Source organism: Scomber scombrus, chromosome 20 (assembly GCF_963691925.1).
Source record: "Scomber scombrus chromosome 20, fScoSco1.1, whole genome shotgun sequence".
Classification (NCBI taxonomy): Eukaryota; Metazoa; Chordata; class Actinopteri; order Scombriformes; family Scombridae; genus Scomber; species Scomber scombrus.
Window position 1 is genome coordinate 5,168,034 of NC_084989.1, and position 20,695 is coordinate 5,188,728.

Sequence of the window (20,695 nt, forward strand, 5' to 3'; positions counted from 1 at the left end):
GGGATGGGATCCGTCCGGTCCGCTTAGACAAAAACATGACACTGCAGAAATTTCACCGCTCGGCTTTATCGCTTGATTAATGCGCCCTGAGTAAAGCTACTAAATCTACCGAAGAACCAGCGGGATCCTATAGGTTTAATTATGAGAGTCAGCGAGGGGGAAGGTATATACCTGTGTCTCCGCCCGTGCCCTTTCATAGGGTGTAAAGTTTTATAGAGGCTACAGCATCCCTCCTGCTATTAAGGCCGTTGTGCACTCTAGCGGAGCCGTAACTCCCTTTCTTGTTCTCTCAGCACCACCGTAATTTATTTAAGTTTGACATATGGTTGTCCGGCGCCACGCAAGGTAGCGTATCGCAGGCGCAAGGAAGTCCCCCCCCCCCCCCCCCCGCTCAGGCTAAGGCTAATCCTTTCTAATTGGAAGGGAGGCAGCGTCGTGGGCCAGTGGCTTGTACGTCGCTCATCCCTATGCTTGTTTTACAGTAATGAGACATCTGGGGGGGGGGGTTGCAGAACAGAACAGAACAGAACAGAGCTGTTTGCAGATGGGGAGAAACGGCTGCCCGAGCCAGAGGGCCTGCAGGGCTGTCACACACAAAAACAACAGAGCCCACTGCTTGTTTACATCTGCTTCCATGCAGGCATTTCGGTCTCATTTGCCATGCTAATGTTAGATTAGATTATATTATTGGAAAGAACAATAAATGTGGAATATTTAGGACAGGGGGAAGGCTATTTAAGGGTAAAACAGGACTTTTCTTTGCCCAAAAGAGTGAGTCTACTAATATAATACTTAGATTCTCTGCATTTCACAGCTTTTTTTTCTTTTCTTCTCCTTGATATGACATCATCAGGCCACAAAGACTATTATTATCACAAGTGTTAGACTTAGTGTGTGACTTAAAGTTGTTTGTAGCACTGTTACAATTACAAATGGAGGGTTGATTTATTTTGGCAGTTAGATTCTCAGTAGTTCCTACACTCTGGCCACACTCAGGCCGCATTAACACTAATATAGTTTCATTTTAAAAGACGTAACTTTTACTGTTTAGACCCAGCATACACACTACTGCATTGTTCTCAAACCTCTAAAACGGAAACTTTTGAAAACAATGACGCACACACCAATGTTGACCTCCTGATTGAGTCCAATCGGTCTCATCGTGTCCATCCCCGATTCATCACCCTCCTATCACATGAGAAAACGAACAACATCAGCCTTGACTACCAGTGATTAATTCAGCATGGATAATTGATTACAGCCGTCGTGCGGTCAAATCTCTGGTCTCAATTTTTGTCATTGTTTTCTGCAACTAGCCAACCAACCGCGGAGTAGACAATCTGCTTCCTGTTTACACCGGCACATGCATGCCCACTGTACGTGAACGGTCATGTGACTGTACGTGTTTTTAGGGGCGTGTTAGCATGGACGGGGATATAATAGAAAGCTTTAATTGTCATTGTACAAGAATATAAAACAAGATAAAGAGTACTATATCAGAAACAGTGCTGATTGGTTGATAAAAACAAACTATAAAAACTAACCAATAAGACAACATAAACAAACATACAATGGAGATATAAATAAGCAGTGTAAGGAAATGGTGTAAAAAAACTGAAACAACTAAAGTATTGCACTTAATATACTGAACATTGCACTTAAGACTAATTGCTCGTAAAACTGAGGATCTATCACCCTGACGGCCCACGGGTAAAAGCTGTTTTTTGAGTCAGTAGAGATCCGTACAAATGTATTACCGTGGATGTAGTTTCAGTGTTAATAGCCATGCAAGTGTAGCGGTCACACAAACACACATACACCGGCAGTTTGGGAGTCAGGGGTCAAGAGGTCACACTCTCTGTCATACGTCCAGGTCACTGTAAAGCAAAGTCTCACGGTTGCTGTTCTTGCAAAAAGAACACAATAGAGTCATATTCCTCCTCTTACCCAACATGTCGTCTTATCTGCCAAATAGTTTAGTTGGCTGAGGATTGGATATTGGCTCACGGTTACCTCAACATGACATTCAGTTTGTGGTTAACTCCTGACCTCATTGTGATTTCACATTGAGAACTATTTTTTAACTATTTTTTAAGTTCATCCGGTTGTCAGTTTTCCATGTAGACTGAAGATGCTGTTCACAACTTATTATTTTACCAACAACTCAGGAAATCACATCAGAATCTATCTGAGTGGAGATGTTGGAACTTTGGTAAGAAGAAAAACAGATGAGTCATGTGTTTGGAGGTGAGCTGTCCCCTCTGTCGGCTTAGCTGTTAGATTAACTAGTACTATTTAACTATTACGCTGCAGTGTAAGGTATTGTTTAGATCTAAAGAGCACAAATTGGACAATGGGGAAAAAATCTGGGGTTAGGAGTTAGAAAGGAGTGACATTAAAAGTGGCTGGGGGCTCCATTAGCTGCCGATACTAGACTAACACACCCACATCTCTGACTTTCTGCATTTGAGTTGCATTGTGAGTAATGGAGGCGCTTGATTTTTGAGAAGGAAGACAAATGTGTGGGATAAAAGAAAAGATATCTCTGGTTCTGCTGCCTCAGTTTTAATCCTTTGGAGAGAAAAAAACTAGCTACATAAGTTAAATTACTCCAGTAATTAAATTGAACATTTAATCCTCAATGCAGTGCTTATTTTAGGAGTACCTGCCAAAGTATGTTGCTCAGTAACACTTTGGCAGATATGGCTACTCACTCACTGACTCACTGATCACAACCTTTGTTACCCATAAATTACACCAGAACCTTTCATTCAGTGCTCTTTTGCACAGTTCCACAGTTACTTACAGTACCACAGTGTATTATTTCAAAAGTCAGACAAACTGAATGAACTGTTACTTGTCTCTGCTTTTAGTCAACTTTTTACACATGTGCAGTAATACTCCCCAAGACATATAAACACACTTTGATGTGTCCCTTTAAGCAGAATGTAGTTATATTTGGCTGCATTGCTTGATAATTAACATTAATTAGCACCAATAGCAAAACATGTGCCTGCATAACAAAATTGATTTTAGTGCATTTGCCATGATATATACACCAATATGTGTGTGTGTGTGTGTGTGTGTGTGTGTGTGTGTGTGTGTGTGTGTAAATGATGAAGCAACATAATTGACTTTTGTTGTTTGTTGCCAATAAGTGCTAATTTGCATAAAAGGAGAATTACACTGAAAAATGAGTCAGTCGATGACTTTTGACATGGTTCCATATCTCTCATGTATAGAGAAGTGTCATCTGGTCGGTTGGTTGAAATACAAAGGTTAGTGACACTCAGTATATAGTGGATTTTCTTAGCTTTTTTTGCTTCTACCGCCACCTTGTTTACTTGCCTCGAGCTGCAAGCAGCCACACTGGCCTCGCGTTGCCATTTTCACACAGTAACAGTGACCTGGCAGTGCATTAAGGCCAGTCTGCAGCTACACTCCAGATCCAGTTGGACACGCTAAGCCCTCTACAGCTCACCAGAGACCTCTAAATTACTGCTTTTCACGACCAGAAAAGCACCTCACATGTTTCGAGGAGGATTTGAGGAAAGGTTTTTCTTTGTTTGCCTGCTCTGCTACTTTTTTTCTTTCTCGTCTCAGAGGCAACTTACACTCATACACACACACACACACAGAAATGGCCTGTGATATCTCTGCCTGTGGAAGATAATACTCTCTTTTAATGTCAAAAGTCCAAGTAAGATCTCCCTCACGTTATACTCACGTGTAAAGGGGGCCCACGCCGTTATTACTTCATGTTTTATCCCACTCAGGAAAAATATACGCTCACACTGTGAAAGGTATGAATTGGACTAACCTTGGTGGAGATATTTAAGAGGCTTAAGGTTAATACTAAACTGCTGTAATCCATTATTTTGGTTGGTTTCAGAGCAGAGATAGCAATGGTTCAGCATGTACCTGTCAGTACTAAATGATTGCTCATTTCCTGCCAGAGGAGGGATGGAGGAGAGAGGGGGTGAGGTGGAGTAATAGCAAGCAGCTGCCTCAGCCGGACCTTACCTTTCCTCTCTGAGTCTCTCATGCTAGCCATCATTCCAACACACCTACTTTTTAGCTCAACTTCTTAACCACAGCTGTAGGTGGTAATCACAAGAAAAAAGGCTCGATCCACCTTGATGAGCGAGGCATCACGAGCAAATGAGAAGCATCGCTGCGCTGTTTGCCCTGAGAGTTCACTCAACACCCACTGCTTTATAACAATCTTTATTTTTATTCTTCTCTACAGAGGCTTTCTTTCCGTGATTAGCTAAATGCTCCCATCGATCCGCCGAGTTGAGGGCACCCGCAGCGAGGGAGCCGTATTTATCAGAGCGAGGGGAGCGTTGCGGGATGTTGCACCGGCTCCCCCCCCCCCTTCCTTTCATTGGAAAACGATAAACATAAATCTGCGGAATGCGTCCGTGTGATATAAGTCTACGACGGAGCGAGGGAGGAAGAGGGGGAGAAGGGAGAGAAAGAACCCCTAGATCCTCTCCACTTTTCTTCGGGCAGTAGAATCAAGAGAACCGGAGCTCTGTGGGGTTTGCTGACATTTGAAAAGCCTTCACCACCTTCAGCAAAGGCACATTTGCAAATCAGTGTCACACAAGTGCACGATTGGTGCTTTTAAAGATGGGAGAGAAGGATGCAAGCACTTCTGAGGAGCCCCCCCCCTTCACTCTTCAGCAATGCAGAGGGACTTCATATAGGGCAAGGCTTCTCCCTGTGAATCACAGCTAATTAACGAAGTAATTAAGATCAGAATCTCCTCACAGTGAAGGACTCTAAATTGTCTATACATTCAAATAGGCCATCAAAAGGAAAATCCCATCCATTCATGAAAAGGAGGGGGTATATTAAAGCCTTCAAGACCCTTTCCTTTCTATTATCCCTGCCGCGTGTCACACAAGGGACATCTGTTGAAAAGAGCGAGCCAATGTTACGGCGAGTTAAAGCCAAACGCCCGCTCCATCAGAAGCACTGTTCATAATGCATTCGCTATACATATTTCAGCCCGAGTGAATTTATTTCAATAAATGTCACTCCAAGGACACGCTTCGATCTTTCCAGGGGCGTCCTACGCCGACTGTAAGCCACACCGTATTGTTATCTCATTCTTCTGGCGGCAAATGATAGATTAACAAACAGTTTATAAACAGGCCAGCGAGCATGTCAGCAGTTTTATCATCGCCGCACGCTGCCAAAATAACCTCTCTCTTTATGATGGATGTATTTTCCAGTTTGTTTTTTTTTTATTCCGCCCGCTACAAGCTGCAAGGATATCTACGGGTGCAGTCGTAATGTTACAGGGCTTACAGGGAGTTTCATAGAGTGGGTACACAGTGGATTCAGATTTATGACTGGGATTAAGTCCAGTGGTCTTTTTCTGGTAGGCAGTATTTAGGTTGTGCTGTCATCTCGACTGCGTTGACTTTTTCAACTCTCCATCTCTTTTCCCCCGCTGAACCGCTTCTTGAAGTAGACCGTTTGATGTGCTCTCTCATGTCTTGTAAACTGTCTCGGTCAGTGGTTGATTTTCCACAAAGCGGACACGACATTTGATTAAATTTGTCTATCAGATTTATTTAGAACAAGAAGCATGTCTTCGCAGCCTCGTGTCTTTTTTTCAGACGGTCCAGAGTTAAATATCTCAACAATTGTTGGTTGAATGTTGTGAAATTATCGACAGACGTTCACGGTTCCCTGATGATGTGTTTCAATTGCTCTGGTGGTCCCCTGACTGTCATCTATCATGACTAATGGGTGGAGATGTTCTATCATCTGTTGGATGGATTGCTGTGAAATTTAGTTCAGACTTTCATGTTCCCCAGAAGATGAATAATAATACCTTTGGTGATGATATAATTTGTGATAAGCCTGCCATCGTAAAGAGGTGTGAGATGCTATAGTTGTTTACATGGAGTTAAATGGTGCACTTTTGGGGTCACTCCATCTCCTCAAAGGTGTACATTATATTGTACTTGGTTGTACAAAATACAACAGCACAGTCCAGGGTTAAATATCTCAACAACTATTTGTTGGATTGTCGTGAAATTGTCAACATATGTTCATGGTTCCCTGATGATGTGTTTTAAATGACTTTGTTGGTCTCCTGACTGTCATCTATCATGACTAATGGGTCATCTGTTGGATGGATTACTGTGAAATTTGGTTCAGACTGTCATGTTCCTCAGCGGAGGAATAATAATACCTTTGGTGATGACATAATCCGAAGGCGGTTTGATTAGCCTGCTGTCGTAAAGAGGTGCGATATCCTGTAGTTGTTTAAATGGAGTTAAAGAGCGTACACTGAGAGTCGCTATCTCCTCAAGGATGAACATAATGTTGTACTTGTTTGTAGAAAAAGTAGTTGTGCAAAGAATAAAGAGAGCTCAAGAGAACAGTTGATTTATTGACTACATTCTGAACTCCGGCCTTTCTTGGTGTGAAGTGGGCGTGCTTGTTTGTTTTGGAAAGAAACCAAAATTGCTGGTGCAGCCCCCCACCTCTGATGGAAAGGTATGAGGGGAGGGGGATTCAGACACTTTGTCAGCCTGACAAGCACTTAGTTTGCAGCACACTCCAAATTCTAAAGGTGTGTTCAAACTAGGGCCCAACCAATACTAGATTTTTGTATCTAATACCGATCAGTGGTAAAAAAAAAATTCTCATATTGATATATCAGCCGATAATGTTACAGCTACAGAAGAAATACATACACACATTTTATTGTGACGATCCCTCAGATGTGGTTATCATTTATGTGGTTAACACTTGTGAAGTTGTCATGGTGGCATGATATTTTACAGTTTAACAATACATTTGATTGTATCAAATGACAGCAGTGCACTGAAACAGTAAACTTCAATGGTAATGTAATAATTATAAATAACTATAAATAATAAAAAACACAAAACGTGTAAATATTAAGCTTGAATTAAGAAAAAGGGTCAAATTTACATAAAATGCTGTTTATATAACTATGCATTGGTGCATATTGGGCAACATATACACCGATACCGATATACCTGATAAGCCAATATCGGCCGATAATATTTTCTGACCGGTATATCGGTCAGGCTTTTGTTCAAACTGTATCCAAAGCTAGTTTTCAACTTGCAATTCTGACATAAATTTGACAGCTGGATTGTTTCTAAAGCTTCAGGACACTTTAAGTCATACAGAGGTGTAAATGATGTCATTGCATTGACTTTATGCAGTTGTGTTGCCTCTAAAATTCATGTTGCATTCTGTCCTTACATGTCATTACTCTATTTTCTTGTCAGGTTATACTTACTAACTAAAGGCCAAAAACAAACTTTTCATCTCCAACTTTTATCCATCTTAGTTTGCTTTAGCCTCACAGATCAGCTCGTGTAGCTGTTGACTTTTTGTCTTGGTCACTTGGACTTACTGGTGATAAGTGTTCTCTGCTCAGGGTACAAAGAAAAACCTCTGTTTCCTGAGCTGTCTTTTGCAATTTGTGCTGAGCTCAGTATAGCACCAGAACATTTCCACTTAGGTTTCACCTCAGTCTATATACTTTGCTGAAAAACACTCTAGGTCAAGTCACCAACGGGGGAAATTCAAGCGAAGTCTATGTTGAGTTGGAAGCCAATACCTTTTTTTTCCCTGTACAGCATTTAAACTGTGGGTCTTCACACCTCACCTCTCAGAGTGCTGTTGTAGGTTTAGATCAGGCAGGTCACAGAGTGTTACAGAGAATTGAAACTGGTTCTTTTCAGGTTCTTGATGTGAAATGGCTAATTATAGCGTTTGTAATAGAAAAATCCTCCTTTACCTACAAATGCCAAGAGGCTCACTTTCAGGTTACAGTAAAAAAAAAAATACAAAAATTCGTCACACAACCCAAATCACTTCCTCTTTTCTTTCCTCTCAGGCAGGAAGGGGTTACTCTCCATGTTTCCTGTCCAATTCCCAGAGCTCCAGCTCCGTTCTGATTGCTTTCTTGATGTTAAACATTCCCAGGCTCCTATAACCTTCTAGCTTGCCTCTGTCGTCCAAGAGCCGTCCCAGGTGAACGAGTGGGCGAACCTCCTGTTTTTTAAGGATAAAATCTCTCTCCATTTTTTTTGTTTTTTTTTTCTCACAGAGGGGGGTGGATGGGTGGGAGATACGGGGACTGGTGGGGCAGGGAGCAGCACGATGGGAAAGCATTCTTTCTTTGCATTCCGTTTAGTTGGCGTAAGGCTGTGGGAAAGCATGTTTTCTAAACCGTGCTACGTTCAAGAAGGTGTTTCTTGTTAAAGAGGGCAGCATTCAGAGTGGAGGTGGGATTGTGAGAAAGCGAGGGCACAGCCTGGAGACTAATTATAAAGTGATGGAATAAATAAATATGACATATCCAGCTTCAGATGTCATCGGAACAAGCTTCTCTAACCCAAACGCGTGCTTCCTTTTTTCAGACCGTTACGCCTTTTTATTTTTCCTTCCACGGCTCCTTCACACTCCCTTTTCCTTTCCTCTCCTCCCGGGACACCTGATCGACGGCTGAGTTATGTTATCTCGTCTGACTCAGCCGAGCCTTTGCATCAGTCATAAAACAATCCGGATTGAGCTAACATGCCTGCTTGGAGGCTACGATGTGTGTGTGTGTGTGTGTGTGTGTGTGTGTGGATGTGACCCAGGAGCAGAGCCGGGCCAAGCTGGACTATATTTAGCCCAGCGATGCTCAGGCTAATTGCCCTCCCAGGCCTAATCATTTCCAGGCTCTGCAGCTCACAAACGACTGGAGGGGAGGCCAAACACCCACTAACCTCATGTTAAAGAGATGTCAGCATCAATGGGGCTGTCAGTGTGCTCCACAGACAAGACAAATTAGCACAATATGCTTCCTCCTCGTATGCTATTAAGTGTTCTGTAAGCGGATTGCAGGGTCCAGTATTACTGTCTGCTGTAGTGTATTAATTGAATATGTTTCCCTGCCACTGGATCAGTAATGTGAGGAGGTTTGGCAGCATCCTCTACAGGCGACGTCGCTGGGTTGTCTTCAGTTCATCCCCGCTTTTTTTTCTCCTGAGCAGTCCCTGGTGAATGGTAAATCCCTCCACGGCTGCATCCCACAGCCAGCTTAGCTGCTCTATGTGGGCCTAACCTGGGCTGAGAAAGAGAAACGCACCAGAGCTAAACTCGCCTTAGCTGTAACGTGGCGTTGGCGGGAGAGAAAAAAAAGTTTACTTTGTGCTCTGTGGTATTTGGTTCTCACCACCCTCCTCCAGTGTGTGTTTGCGTGTGTGTATGTGAGCTCTGCGTGTGTTGCTGTTCTTGTACAGTTGTTGCTGTTTCCTGTGTGGTTCCTGTCCCGAGATTTGCCCCCCGGTTAAACAGAGGGCACATGATGGCACAGGTCACGGGGGTGAGAGTTTCATGGCGAGGGGGGTGGTAGGGACGAGCATGTCGGGCTCTTTGAGAGGTTTGCCTGTCTGCCTGATAAGCAGCCCACAAGCTTCCTTCCTGATCTAGTTCCCAAAGGCATACTGAGAAACTTAGTGTTTCCAAGGCCTTTTCCATTATGTACACCTGGAGTGAGAGCAGTCAGTGACATATGTGAAAATGACAACATGTAATGTATTATTAGGATATTACAGAAGAGGAGCACATTACAATGAGTGCTGTACACTAGTATAACAGGAAATAACACTTACTGGTATTATGTATGCAACGTTCATATTTCTTCTAGAGAAGCTGGTTGACGTGGGAAACATTACCGTCAAGGCTTCACTATGCTTCAAAAGAAGTGCTTTTTAGATCTTCCTACAGCAACCGAAACCCACTTTCTGAATCACAATCAATGAAGCTGCATCCAATCATTTTTCCGTACCTTTTCCGGAAACAGACAATCTGACAATCGGACCCACTTAAAACGGTGATAGTCCAGGTGTGTAGTTGCAGAGATGTAAATATAGGTAGGGATTCAACTTTTCTCTGGAGCGGTCTTTTAAAACTCTCCTGTCGTCGTCCTGTCGACTGTGCAACTTTTGTCTTCCCTCCCAAAACTTGTCCCTGATACGTGTACAGATGCATCATCCTTTTGCTGTAGATCTGTCCTATCAATTCTAAAGAGTTATTAAATATACTTCACTTTAAAGAGGTGTGGAAGTGAAGTTGTTCCCACCTGTGTGACATGTTCAACCCTGACTGATCTTATGAATTTTAAAGTGTTTTCTCACGCCGAACGGATCCAGCAGCCGATCCCTTCTACATAAAAACAGTGCAGCATTCAGCACTCTAAACTTAGGTAACAATGTGAATCATGTCACAGAGGTTTAGCAGTGATGATGACAGACTTTCCGGGAATGTGTCTGGCTGTGTGATTGTTAGGCTCTTTGGTAAACTTTAACTTTATCAAAGAACACACTATCATGTACAAACTATTGCTCAGTTTAAAAGGAAACTGATCATGGTCAGACATAGATGAGTTATCTTGAAAGCTTGCCTCCACAAAAGAAACACTCACCTCCATAGCTTGTAGGTCGTAGGCTGTGCTTTTTAAAAGGTGAGCTCAGAGGCAGAGAGAGAGAGAGAAAGGGAGGGGAGAGAAAGAATAAGTAAAGTGTGTTTGTCAGCTTTTTAAAACCCCTGAAAATGATTCTTCTTCTGCGCTCTTTATTCTAATGACAAGCTAATTCCCCCCCCCCCCCTCCTGTTTCCCCTCCATTATAAACACAGCCTCTTATCCCCCCCCATGCGCCTTCTCCGCTTCTGAAAATTAGCACTCATGATGAGTCTGCGCTCTCAGCAATCAATTTGCCACACTAAGTCCCTCCAAAAAGGTTACCTGTGGCAACTGAGCCCCGGTCACGTAACTCCGAATTCGCCTCTCCTGCCAATTTTTATTCAGCTAATTAAATAAATGGCTCCGTCTGGAGAGTCAGCTGAATGAAATGTCAAAATATCGATGTGGAATAGTTACGTGATTTCAGGGTATTTGTCATAAGGGAGAGGAGGGTGGCTTGCCGGAGGTGGGTGCACACGGATAGGGGGGGTGTGTCTGCCCCCGAGGCCACTTTAATGATATTAGTAGAGATCTGCTTATTTATGAGGCTGCAAGTTATTCATGAGCAGCACTGGCTATCAATCAAAGCTATGTTGGTTTACTGTAGCCTGTAAGCGTCACAGACCTAAGTAATACGCTACTAAAATATAAGATAATCAAATATTGGAGAACATTTGAAAAAAGTTGAATTTTTAGTGTCTTTTCAATTAGATTGAATGCATGAAAAAAAATGCTTATTTGTCTGCTGCTCTTCTTTCTTTTTTCTTTTTGTGTTCCTCCTCTCCCCCCTGCCTCTGACCTGCCTTTCACTATCTGACGTGTGGAGGAATGCTGCCTGCTGCAGGCAGAGAGATGAGATGTTTTTTGGGTGCTGCAGCTCTCCCTCTCACTTCACCTCCAACCCGCCTCCTCTCCTCTCTCCTTCCTAAAAGACTTCAGTACGCTTCAAACAAAGTAGATGGTATCGATCGAGTCGTCCGACTACGTCTACAGGCAAAAGTTACAGCCTCCTCCTGGCTGCGTCCCAGCGCCTCCCCAGTTGTTCTCCGAGAACTTTCGTCTTCTTTAACCTTCATTTACTCCGGGAAGTTTCACTGAGAGGCGGACTCTCTTCTGAATGCCGTGATCTCACACAGTGGGGTTCCCGCCAGAAAAGTTGTTAGACCCGGCAGCCAAGTATCTTTTTTTTTTTGTTCTTCCTTTTTCTTATTTTTTTGGGCAGGTGAGATGAGCAAAATTCGGAAAGAACTGCTGAGATTGTCACCAAAACAACGTTAGCTAAGCCACTAATTGCTAAGCCTGGATTAACGTTGTCGCTAACTTTGGGGCTAACCTCCTTCTTCCTAGGTTGGCAAGCAAGACATGGGAAGTTGTCTTAGTTCTTGAGGAATTGTAGCATTTATTGACGGACAAATAGCCTCAACTGTACACAAAATGTACTGCTACGATTAAAGCTATACTGCTAACGTAATACTCTCTGCTCTGGTTGCTAGCCTCACTGTCTCTCGCTCTCTCTCTCTCAAATTCAGATATCTATACTTCCAAAGCAGTACAGAACATAACTAACATTGACAGGTGATTTCAATAAATATACAATATCCAAATACCAACAAACATATCAAATACAATATAGTAAAAGGCTTTTTTAAAAGATGTAATCCCGTAGAAACATGTATCGCAGAGCTTGTTTCTCTTAGTGTGTCTCTCACTACGCACACAACCTACACACTGAGCTATTCCACTGCTTGTATAACACATTTTAGTTTAGTAAAGATCTTAAACACTATATAAAGAAAAGAAAAAATCCCCATAATGCTTAAACCAGATGGGGAGTCAGTTTAGGCTTACACTTACACTACACAGTCACACCTCTAGCCTTTAAGGTGTTGGGCGCATTTTAGTCTCTCTTTGAGAAGTGATGGAAGCAGTTGTGTGATAAATGGGGGTTGAAATTGGATTTTTCCAGAATGTTACAAAAGTTGTTAGATACGATTTTTAAAGCTGGGCTTTTTTTTTTTTTTTTTTTTTTTTAGCCAAAATGTCCACTGAAGAGATCCAGCTTCAAAAGACAAACTGAAGACAATCTCTCATGTTTTTTACCAGCACGGTCTTACAGCATTACAGCTTCCAAAGATGACAGGCTGTTCTCTCCTTGCGAGGAGTAGTATGAAAGCTGGATGATAAACAGTCAAAAGGAAAAATATGAGTAAACTTATGAGTCTGTTTTTGTTATTTGAGTAATTAAGATTTATTCTAGTCAGAAAAAATCACAACATGTTCATAATATCTAAGCTTTTTATACAAACGCCCTCTTTAAGAAATACAAGATGTACTTTTTGGATTAGATGATGTTTTTCTACCATTTTTTCCTACATTCTTTTTCTGCCACATCCCAGCTGATGGGGAAACCTTTGCTTTTTTTTTTGCTTGCTTCATACGTTATCAGCTGACAAACAGCATTAACAAACCAGGGAAAAAAATCTACTTTGTAGGTCAGAGAAGCGGTTCAACCCTTTACTGAAAAGTCACAGGAAATAAATATGATTATCAGGTCATTTTTTCATGTGGTTTTGGTCGTGATGTTTGTTGTTGGATTCTCCTCCTTTGATGATAGGGGGACGAAACTGACATAAATCATAATGAAATAAATCTGTGGAATCGACACTCACACACACCACCTTGTCGAGTGTTTGTGAGCTCCTGTTGGCGAGCGCGCCGGTCGGCAGTGTGTCTGGCAGGCTGCGGGGTCTCTGGGTTGCTCTGATAGCGGCCGTTCCTTTGAGGCCCCCCAACACGCCGCGGATAACGACACCGGTCTAGTCCAGAGTCTGATCTCAGGCCAGCGCGAAACGATCCAGAGTCTCGGCTGCCAAGACCCAGTCACAGAATAAAGATACACCCGCGGTTGATTGGTTGAGCACATCATCAGACATATAACATGGGGGGGGTTTGATAGCTGATAGCACCAGTCCTCCCCTGCTCTGCCTCCGCTGCTGGCACACAAACGACGCCTAGATGCGCCCTCAGAGAACGAGCCCACCCTTCTTGTCTCCCTCGTCTCCCTTGATCTACCTCGACTAGCTACCTCTCCCCCTGCAGTTCCTCTCTCTGTTCTTTCTGTGTCTCAACCCCCCCCCCCCCCCTCCACCTCCTCCCTCCACCCCCCACCCCCTTGACACCGTCTTTCTTCTTCTCCTCTCCCCTCCCAGTTCTTCGTCAGATCCACAGGGCCAGATTTTTATCGCTTTTCTGCGAGTCCTGCGAGGGGAACCTTGAGGGTCTCAGTGGGATCAATTTAAAAGGGAAGCGCTTGTCTCTCCTCCTCTCCTTGGCCCTCTCGGCTGATTGGGTCCGCTCGCCAGGAACTCACAGGCTTTTGATCTCAACCCACACCTCCCCACCAACCCACCCCTGCTCGAAGTTTTTGTCGGAGCTTGGCTCTGGAAAAAAAAAAGGGGGAAAAAATCTGTTCCACTTTCTGAGAAATGTGGGCCCCATCCCCTCTTTCTCTGCACCTGTGAAAGACGGAGAGGAAAAGTTTTGTGAACCCACTGGGTGGTACTAACAAATCTATGGCGTGATTGACTTCTCTTTGAAGATGGGAGAGCCGATCCGTCTCTTCAGGTGGAGGTGCACCGGCGAGGACTCTCGGTCCTCGGGCGACTGGCTCGTACGGCTGGTTAGAAGTCGCTGGGAGCCGCGATGCATAATTCACACAGTGTGGCGAAGCGCTCTCCCTCTCTCTGTTACAAAGAGCAGAAAGGTACACGGCGGTGCCCGCAAGCGTTCCCATGCTGAGCCGTGTAAAAGTCACTCCCCCCCCCCCTTTGTACGATATGAAGGAACAAGCGGCCCTGCAGCAACAGGGACTACATTAGACTAAAGTAACCAACCAGGGAGGGCTTTGTCCAGGGTTTCATGTTTTTGTTTGAAACCAGGAGCACTGATCATGGATAATTCTGAATTATTACAACGTAGGTCTTATTTTAGCAGTTTTGGCCATCATATCTGTTGAAGATGAAGATATTTTCCTACCTAAAGTAAAAGCTATGATCTGGGAACACTGTTACATCACTACACCAAACAGGGAAAGAAACATAAGCATTCATATAATAAGACGGGTAGCAAACAAGCCAGGTTAGGAATAATTATCATTACTGGTACTGATTCAAGTTCCTAATGATTCTTCTTTTTGATACTCGCTTGCCAACATAATGAGCCAGTAATAAAGAAAGTGCAAGCAAACAAACTTTTTTTTATTTTATTTTTTTACAATCACAACAATCACAATTTTGTGTGATTTTTATTGTTACAGATGCTGTTTAATCTTCTGGTGTTTTATTGGTTCCTTTTAATTTAGGTGCAAGAAAATAATAGTAGAGTTATTATTTATGTGAAGGGATTCACTGCTTAAATTCTACAAGTTTTTACAGAATTTTGGGGGAAATTTTTGACATTTTAGGTTATAGACTTATTCACTTTGTTGCCAAGAGTTCTATAATAATATTAATACCAGATATTGAATTGATCTTCTCATCTGTCAGCAAAAAAGTGAGTACATGCGTATTCCCCCAAATGTTAAATTATTCCTTTCATATACATGCTTAATTGATACAGTTTGTTCAAACAGGTCTTTTCATGAATTGCTTGCACTTTCTTTATTACTGGCTCATTATGTTGCAACTATGGTGGTAAGATTGTGTTATGTTGAGTTGCAAAACCAGGTTTTCCATTACGCTAATCTCACTCTCACCTGGTTATTTCACTACAATCAGTTAGTTTAGAAATAGCGTCATTTAGAAAAGGTGTCAATCAGAAGCAGATTTGGGGGCTTCCCTAATCTGATAAGGTTGCCTACGTAAGTGTTGATGACAGTGCATTTTTACATACTCCGTACTACTGAGTGTAGACCACATTTATGATAATAAAAACCAAGCAGTAGTGAAACTTAACTTCCTGTAAAGTCCCATGAAAGTGAAAAGTGAAATCTTCTCAGCATATAATTATGTGTGTGTTGTGTAATAGAGGTTTGATGAGGAATGAGTTGTAGAGACACGGTCAGTGTTTGGACAGCAGCCAGTCCCTCTCAGCCTCCTCCTCCTCCTCTGTCTCCTGTCAGGTCACTAGAGGTCAAACAGGAGTTTTTCTTATCCTACCTCGCTGACCTCTCCTCTCTTGGGAAAAAAACTCCAGTCACGACTCAGGATTAAAATTCCTGGTAAATTTAGCCAAACCAGGCCACAGATTCTCATGTTTTTGCTTTTTTTCAAGCCAAACAAACATCACCTCACTTCTTTACAGTCGGATGGACTCGACAGCTGAAAGTTTGAGTCGTCTCTGTCGCGTCGATGCTGCAAAGCAAAAAAAAAAAAGCACCCCTTATTTTGAGGGCTCTCAGGTCGCCTCGGTGATGACATCACCAGTGAAGTTGCGCACTAATTGAGGTTTAATGCTAGAGTAGAGTGAGCAGGGCTGTAATTTTCCCGCCCCGGCCTGGAATAGAGACGACAGCTTTTCATGTGGTCCGGGGCTGATTTAGGTTGCAGTGCTGCAGCTGTGGGACACCTCACACTTTTGCCCTTCTCATTCTCCCCTGAAATATACCAAAAATACATTAAAAAAGCAGTTTGTTTATGAAGTTATGTAAAGGACTTTGCCCTTTGCCCCGATATACTGAAGCATAAGTCAATAAACAGTCGAGTGAGACGTTAAAAGAGTCTGAACGTTGGGGTTTTTCCCCCCCGATAAAACCTCAAACTGGAAATGAAACGAGCTCAGTCCTAAAGCAACCCCTTGAAGAAACAAATCTACTCTTCCCACTAAAGAGCTCCACTAAACAGCGTACGTCAGAGCAGCACAATGCTGTTTATATAGGCTTATGTAGGTGGAGGAGGAGTATGAGCAGGAGGAAGCTGTAATATGCAGAAAGGCATTCAGTGCATGTCATTATGATTGTATGTCCACAGAGCCTGGGCGTAATGACATTCATCCTCCCCATCTAGACAAACACACATAACACACACACACACACATACGCACACCGGCACAAACACAGAGCTATACCTGCTCTTTATCCCATCCGCCATATCAGGCTTTGTATAAACATCAGGCCCGTTTGAAGTGGAAAGCCTTAATCACATGTGTAATCATTGACATAGCTAGGTTGAGAGAGAGAGAGAGAGAGAGAGAGGAGGGGGATGTACCAGCAGCTCGGTGGGGTTCGGCCTGCAGAGACGCCTCATAGCTGAAAGGCTCTCGGAAGACTCTGTCATGTTCCGTCTTTAAACTACAAACAGCTCAAAACCCTGCTTTCTAATTCCAACTATCCACTAACACTAAAAAGCAATCTCACACTCATTTTATTTTCCTCCTCTTGAATATCTACAAGCTTCTTTTTTTTTTAACCCATTGTCAAATATTTAAATCCCATAAGTGTAAATATAGTGAATAATTCACCACACACACACACACACACACACACACACACACGGACACAAAGAGGCAGGCGCACTCCTGATCCACACGCCGTTACGGATAATGCGTGTTTGCACTGAGCGCATGGTTTACACACTCCAAAGGGCCAGTTTATTTTTTCATGTTACACCACCACACAACAAAGTAGGTTATGTTTCAAGCAATGTGTTTTCCATGTGTCGCTGTTCTTACCCCAGACCGAGTAGCTCATCATGGTTTTATTGGGAAGCTTGTCCTTTTATTTTTACATAGCTGAATGGAGTAAAAGACCTATATGTGCTTATATGTGCATTCATGCATATATCGCTACACCTTCACATCTACCCTTTGGAATATATGAGTAATGGCATTGCCGACTTGTTTTTTGAGTTTCAAGTGAAAAAAACAAAGCACAATCATTTGGTCGAAAAGTTGAATTTGTCTCAACGTATTTCAGAGAGGTATATGAGCAAGCACACCTTTCTGCTAGACGACTTAGTAACATGAACGGGATATTTCCACCGTTCACCTCACGATCGCGACGGAGACTCGTTTCAACCACGGTTGTAAAACGCTCTCATGTACTGTAAAATGCTCTGCAGTGCTAAGCCTTCAAACGCCAACACTTGGCAATCCCCTTTTGTGAGATTGTGTGTGTGTGTTTTTTTTAATCAAATGCTAATATTTAGTCTGAATGCCCACTAACAGACAAAATCATCAAATGAATGAATAAATAAATATGCATCAACATGTCTACATCTGGAGGTCTTAACTGCTGCCATTAAACAGCATTTAGCCCTCTCATTCATTTGAATGGGGGCATTGTGTTGATGCAGTTGGATGCAGATGCAGGGGGTTCTGGAAAAAACAACACAGGCTCATCAGGTAAAAAAAGTAACATCAATCATTTACACAATGATGAATGAAAGCACCGGCACATTTACAAGAATGAGACTATAATGACCCGTTGTAAAAAACGAGTATTTCCTGTGAGAAGTTGACGCGTTTTCAATGAGTCATTTGGAGCATTGAGGGGCCGTCAGTGGCACTCAGAGGTTTACTTCAGCCTCACGCTGTGGTTGTTGTTGCTTGATTTGAATGCATCTTGTATAACTTAAGAGTCCCCCTTGTGTTAAATCTGCAGCCTGTAAGTGTTTTTTCAGAAGTTGCAAAGCTCCACGAGATGCTTCACATTATAATAAATGATATAAACTGACAAATTATGGCTGCACTAAAGTGTCAGTTTGTGTTGGAGCTTTAAGTGTTTGGGTTTTATCATTTAGACCAGAGGCTTTTCTAATGTGCTAACTGTGAGAAATGCTCACTGATAAAACAAAAATGCTGCCTAGCAGCGGCGGTTCGTGTACAAACTCAAACACAAGCTTTTTGGCAGCAGGATGCTGTGATCAGCCCTCATATGGAGGAGTGTGTGTGTGTGTGTGTGAAAATGAAAATAAGCTGTAGATATTACTGCACGTTGTGTATCAGTGCTTCTGTAATGTACAGTTGCCTCGGGGTGTGAATTCGAAATGAAAGTGTTTCATGATTAACTGCGCACGCACACACACACACACACACACACACACACACACACACACACACACACACACACACACTCTCTCTGATCCCATTGTACCAGTCGGGTCTAGCTGGCCTCTGCCTGGGCCAAAGCCTGTTAACTCCAATTCAGAGCGTAGAGGCTGGTAATGAGCACTGTCAGAGTTGACATAACAACCTCCCGCTCTGGGGCTGCACACTGGAGTCAGACACACACACACACACACACACACACACACAGCGAGCAGGTTCGGTCTGTGCCGGTTGATCCAGGGTGATCCCAGGACTATCTGTAAATTCACCATTGAAATTCCCGCTCATACTCTGCTGTGTTTTTTTGCCCATCCGCCTGGTATTCGGAAATTTCATCCGACTGGCAGTCTGAGCTCGCCTAATTCAGCAGAGCGTCAGGCTGTAATGTGCAGTAATAGAAAAAATGGGAGCCCAATTTCTCTCTCTTTTTTTTTTTTTTCAAACTCCAATTTCCTTTTTCTCCAAACTGCCTTCACTGTGATACGTGATCACAAGGCTCGGCGGAGCTTCAGGTAACTCAGACGTACAGTATGAAAGACTGCTTCTGCATTTAATTCCCCTCTCATACCTGGAATGAATTACAATGCACTGTGAGCTTTGACAGTTTGGTATCATCAGTAGACAAGTATTATAAATTCAGTTTTATTTGAAGGCGCTATGGTTTCTGGGATCCTCCTGAGGATGATACCTAGAGTGTCACATAAGGATAAAAACGGTGAAATGTGCAGCTACAGGCCAGTTTTAGTCGCAGTCACTTTAAATAAATGTTTTCTCAGCGGTTGTATGAATACAAGCATGCCAGCGTCCTCAAGGTTAATATCCAGAACAGCGCTTTTGTTCGAGATAAGCATTTTTCTATCCGTCCCCATCCCGGATCATTAGAATCAGCTTGTTTAGAGCCGGCGACTCGCTGTGTTGTGTGATTTGAGTTCAGGCGGCACGGAGAAAAAAAACAAAAAAAAACAGCCTCTGCAAATTCCAGCATTGCGTGTCCTGGACTCCCATCGCTCAATAATTTATCCAGACAAGTAGAATGATTATTCTATGAATATGCACTAAAATTCCTTTCTTGTGTTCTTTCTCTCAAAGTTTGTGCGTGTGTGTGTGTGTGTGTGTGTGTGTGTGTGCGTGGCTCTTTTCCGCCTGAAACAAAGGAGGTGTCAGGGCGAATTAGCCCCCCTACGACTGAACACCCAGAGAGCTTAGAGATGCACCACAGGTTCTGCTGAGTCGCACATGAGCCGCAGTGTCTACCTCTTCCCCTCTGCTATCCCCTCCTTCATTCCCCCCCCCCCCCCCCCCCCCCCCCCCGCCGCCCCACCTCCATTCCCTTCTCCACTCCTGAGTTGCTCTAACAAGGTTGTTGGAAGAGGATAAAGCGTGTTAAATGAATAATTTACACAGAAGAGCGCTCCTTATTTATTTAATACGGCTGGATCTGACTGAGTGGGCAGTCCGCGTCCCCAACTGCCGAGATACTGTTGGCTAAACGAGAGCTCGCTCGGCTTAATGGAGGGCCAAAGCGACAGGCGTTTAGAGAGAGGAAGGGGGTGCACATGAGAGAAAGAGGGAGAAAGTGTTTGTGGATTGTGTGTGTTTGTGTGTGTGTGTGTGTGTGTGCGTGCGCTTGTGAAACAGGCCATGCAGAGCTGGGCGAGAGTGTGTGAATCATGTCTCTGCAGAATGTACTCTGTCGTCGCACCATGTTACTCTTTATACCTTGATGCAGACAGATGACATGAGAGGACCCCACCACCCCCACCCCACCCCTCGCCTATTTAAAGAATGCTTCCAGGAAATTTATGGAATAACTCAACGCTTATTTTAAGGATAGGATCATGTGATGAATGCAACATTTAGGTGCTAATTGATTGTCACTGTTTTTATCGAATCAGTGTTGGGATTTTTTTCTTTTCTTAGTACAACATCATTTAAATATTTGATGTTTTTTACAGGGGGAGTGCGGAGAGGGGGGGACAGGACCATCACCCAGAAAGAGGAGGAGGAGGAGGAGCGAGGGAGCAGCTAAGGAGGAAGGAATCATCCCGTAGGTAAATGTTGTTTGTATGTCAAACTTGTAAGAATGACACTTAAAGGAGAAGTGTGTAAAATTTAGTGGCATCTTGCGGTGAG

General features: G+C 43.2%; 1 protein-coding gene across 4 annotated transcripts in view; it reads left to right on the forward strand.

Moving 5' to 3' along the window:
• The window catches only part of znf438 (zinc finger protein 438), a 49,241-nt gene that overhangs the window by 9,464 nt on the left and 19,082 nt on the right, over positions 1–20,695 (forward strand). For 2 of the 4 annotated variants that reach the window (XM_062441132.1, XM_062441131.1), the window contains exon 2: positions 20,518–20,613. The gene's annotated coding sequence lies outside the window, so the exon portion shown is untranslated. The remainder of the gene's footprint in view (positions 1–20,517; positions 20,614–20,695) is intronic. The other 2 variants (XM_062441133.1, XM_062441134.1) reach the window with 1 other exon arrangement.